The 4,527-nt window shown below is 37.7% G+C and overlaps 1 long non-coding RNA gene across 1 annotated transcript; it reads left to right on the top strand.

Moving 5' to 3' along the window:
• The first annotated feature begins 353 nt into the window (after positions 1–353).
• On the top strand, positions 354–2,020 carry LOC127125612 (uncharacterized). The gene is made up of 2 exons (XR_007804767.1): positions 354–1,061; positions 1,163–2,020. It is a non-coding gene; the product is annotated as an uncharacterized LOC127125612 (long non-coding RNA).
• Positions 2,021–4,527: the final 2,507 nt, after the last annotated feature.

Raw genomic sequence — 4,527 nt, forward strand, 5'->3', positions numbered from 1 at the left:
ATTATACAATGTTCTTAATGCTTTATTTTATCGGACAAATGGAATTCTGATCTCTGGTTAAGGTTTAGGTCGGACAAACCACCTTATCGTTTGTTGTATAATAATACTTCGGTTTAATCACTTAGGAATAAGGATCAAACCGTAGTAGCCGTTAATTCTTGATCTATTGCATATTTCGCAATGTCATTTTGAATAACTAAGGAATTAGGATTGAAATTGACTGTTAATGGTTTTCGCCTAAGGAATTAGAGAAAACAATTCTTGAGAATCGGTTTTGAATAATTACAATATAGATGTCATATAATATGGAAGTAGTGTAGTACAAAGCAATTCACACATCTTGCCTTAGCATGCTCTCTCATATCGTTTAACAGCTTTTTATACGCTTTATATAATTTATTCTCGTTCTTATCATTTTGAAAACAATTATCAAACCCCCTATGATCTTTTGTTCAATAGAATTACTGTAAAGATTTGTGCTTATTACGCAGTCCTAGAGATCGATACTCGGGATAACTCCCATTTTATTACTACATTGGTGCAAATAATACACTTGCTATTTTACCGATCACTAATCGTCTAAACTCGAAATCCTCTCTCCATCAATTCAACCTAATTCTCAACCAACCAAACAATCTCTTACGCCTCTCATATCCTAAACTCGCTATATCAACGTCACGCCGGACGCCGAATGGAAACAATAAGAGAACCAAAATATGAGCGTAAGACCAACACACGACTTAAACAACGCTCGGAGAAGAAGAGCTTACCGCGGAGGTGAAGGCGGCGTCGATTCCGAACTCACGCGATCTTCTTGTTCATTCTTCTCCTTTTCGATTCTTCTTGGCGATCGATTCGGTTACGAATTCGCTTGTGATTTGTTCTGCAGGTTCTTTCAGACTTGGTGTGAAATGACGACCGGCTTTGAAGCAGCTATGGTGGCGACGGCGGAAGATGCGATGTCGTTGAAGCGCAGCGGTGGCAGTGTCGGTGATGGGAGTTCTTTGTAGAATGTTGCCCCCGAGAAGAAGCCTCAACTCAGCTTCTATTTATATAGCATTGTGAGTGAGTTCAAGATTTCGATTTGGATTAGCTTTTTTCATGTTTTGACTCTTGCAATGCCGTTTTTCAATTTCGGTTGCCGTTTATGATTTATTTGCAGTTGTTGATGTCGTTCGGATTTTGTTTGGCGTTGCAGCTTTTTACATGCTATTCAAAGCTGCGTTCTGATGTTCCGCTTAACTTGCGCTTCGAGCCGCTGCATTTTGTAGCTGCGTTTTGTTCACAGTTGTTGTAGCTTAGTCGTTTTGAACGTGGTTTGAGCTGCGTTTGGATGGCTTCTGTTTTGGCATTGGCTTGCAGTTGTTATCCTTGGCTTATGTAGCTCACATTGTCTTGCATTTTTGGAAGTTTGTTGTGTTGCTTTCGCGTGAGGCTTTTGGAGTTTCAGCTTGGAAGTGTAGCGCACAGCTGGGAGTTTTGGAAGCGTTAGCGGAATTCGCCGACATGCGATTTCGCTTTCGGCTTGAGTAGTTTCATGTTTTCACTTTTCATTGCTGTTTGTGTTTGTGCTGTGTAGCTTGTTATTGGCCGGTAGCTGCGATTGAAGTGTTAGCATTTACCGTAGGAGCTTTAAAGCACTGCAGCGGCTTGGCTTGCTGTGAATGCTTCAGCTTATGTTGTAGTCGGTACCTAGCATCATAGTGCATACCGTCACATTGTAGTAGCTAGTATTAGGAAGCCGCTTTGTGCAGTCTTGGATGGTAGTTGCGATGGCTTGCCTTTTGTTTCAACTGGCTTGTTTCTGCGTTTCAATGCATATTCTGTTTTTATTCCTTTTGATTGTACTGCAGGTAGTGTGGTAGTTTGTACTGTTGACCACGTTCTCTTTTGATGCAACGTTTTGTTTCTACCTTCATTTTGCAATTTTGCCTTTCCAATCCCGACAAATACCTTATGTTGTACTTCATTTCCAATTCCAATAAACACATTATGTTGTACTTGATGGAATTTGAACTTACTATGGGCTTTGGATTGTAAGTGGACATTGATTGGTTTTGTGGATTTTGAATGGTAAAATATGGGTTAACTCAATGGAAATGGGTTTGTGATATTAAAAATTGGATTTTTAATAGATTGTGGATGAACAAAATGGATTACTTGGATAAGTAAAAAATGGATTAAGAAACAAATTGGATTTAGGAATTGGATATGGAATTTAAAATTGGATAAATGGTTAAAGAAAAATGGATCATTGGTTTTTGAATATGGACAAATGTGGATATTGGATGAAGTTTAGAAAAATGGATTAATTTGGATATGGATATGATTTGGATATGGGATTTGGATTATAATGGACAAACTATATGGATTTGAAAATAGATATTGGATATAAAGTGATTTAATGGTTGGAAAGTGATGGATTGAAGAATGGATAAAAATGCAAATGGATTAACTAAATGAACTTTTGGATTAAAATTGGATTTGTATAGAATAAAAAGGATAAATGGGCTTAACTCTAAACCCAAAAAAAGGCCCACAAAAGAAAGAAGATTTCTAAAAGTAAGAATTGATTGCAAATGCTAAAATTAAATCGGGATCGAGAATCTTGATTTTAAAATGATGTCATGACTTCTAAGACTAATAAAAACTTAAAGATCCCTCAAAATTCCATAAATCAAATCTAACCTCAAAAATCAATCTAAAATTCAAAAATTGATTTGAAGTTGAAATCAACACGAAGTTAGAATTAATTGGAACAATTATTGACATGGTTACAAGATGATGACTGTATATGCAATGGATTATTGAATCCAACCGACACGACTTGTGAATCGAATTGAACCATGCTTATTCAAATGAAAGGAATGGATGAAGATGATATGCAAATGTGCGGGGTTAGTGACCTATATGGTTATGTGAAGGGTAGGGAGAATTTTGGGGTATGACAGTTGCCCCTATTTAATCTTCTCGGACCTGAATGGACGGATAGCAACGGCTTCCATACATTCAAGGTATGAGAGGATTAAATACTAGAATACCAGGAAATTTGTCCGCCATGAACAAATGGTAATCTATGTGAAGATAGGTCACAAAGAGGTCTTATTCACTGGGATATGTGGGATGAACAAGCTAGTCTTTGTGCAGGGCAACTGCTGGAAATTGGAATGTTATGTGGTAAATGGGTATATGAGTGGTTAGATATGCATGACGTATGCAGTATGCTAATGCAAAATGATTGATTATTTTTTGTTTCTTTCTTAGCTTTTTTTTCTCTTTTCATACTTCTCTTTTCATCTCTTTTTCATTCTTTCCTTTTTTTTGTTTCTCGCCTCCCCTATCACGTTTTGGCATGTAACAGGTGATCGAGGTATTCCCGCAGGATTCCACGACGGTAAAAGAATCAGGTGTTTGCAAAAGGCAAGTACCGGTGGATAAAAGAATTGAAATAAGATCTCTTGCAAAAGGCAAAGAGACATCTTGCTAAAGGCAAGCGGCTCAACTGAGAAGTGTCATTTCCTCGCGACAGGCAACAACGACTCCTTAGCAAGAGAAACAAAATCGTCATATACAGTTAAGAAAAGGCATAGCTAGATTTCTCTCACAAAAGGTGATGAGAACTTCTTAAAAAAGGCTGAGAAGAAAATGGGAATGATACTACCTCGCCGGGGAAATATGATTTTCTCGCACAATAGGTAGCAACTGCTCCTTTGTGCAAGAAAAGGGGTCTTCCAAACAAAAGGTTAAGAAGAAAGATGACTGAATTTCTCACACAAAAGGTAGTGAGAACTCCTTAACAAAAGGTTAAGAAGAAAATGGGGAATGAGGTTCTCGTACAAAAGGTAATGGGAACTCCTAGACACAAGGTCTGTTGGGGATTCTCACACAAAAGATAGTGAGGGCTTTTTAACAAAAGGTTAAGAAGGCGCATGAAGATGGATATGATCCCGCATACAAAAGGTAATGAGAGCTTCTTAACAAAAGGTTAAGAAGAAAGGTGAAGGGATTTCTCATACGAAAGGTAATGAGAAACTTCTTAACAGAGGGTTAAAAAGAAGACTGGAGGGGATTTCTCATACGTAAGGTAATGAGAAACTTCTTAACAGAGGGTTAAGAAGAAAGGTGAAAGGATTTCTCATACAAAAGGTAATGAGAAACTTCTTAACAGAGGGTTAAGAAGAAAGGTGAAAGTATTTCTCATACAAAAGGTAATGAGAAACTTCTTAACAAAAGGGTTAAGAAGAAAATTGGAGGGGATTTCTCATACGAAAGGTAGTGAGAAACTTCTTAACAGAGGGTTAAAAAGAAATTGAAAAAGAAAATCTTCTCATACAAGAGATAGTAACGACTTATTTGTAGGGGGAGATTTCCAGGCCAAAGTCAGGGGTCACTTACGAAAGGTAAGCAGGTTCGAGAATAACAATGCTCGAGCAAAAGGCTGAGGAGACTTACAAAAGGTAAGCATCCGGGGATAACAATCTTTATGCGAAAGGCATAAAGGGGACTCACAAAAGGTAAGCTAGAAGT

Source organism: Lathyrus oleraceus, chromosome 3 (assembly GCF_024323335.1).
Source record: "Lathyrus oleraceus cultivar Zhongwan6 chromosome 3, CAAS_Psat_ZW6_1.0, whole genome shotgun sequence".
NCBI classification, from domain to species: domain Eukaryota; kingdom Viridiplantae; phylum Streptophyta; class Magnoliopsida; order Fabales; family Fabaceae; genus Lathyrus; species Lathyrus oleraceus.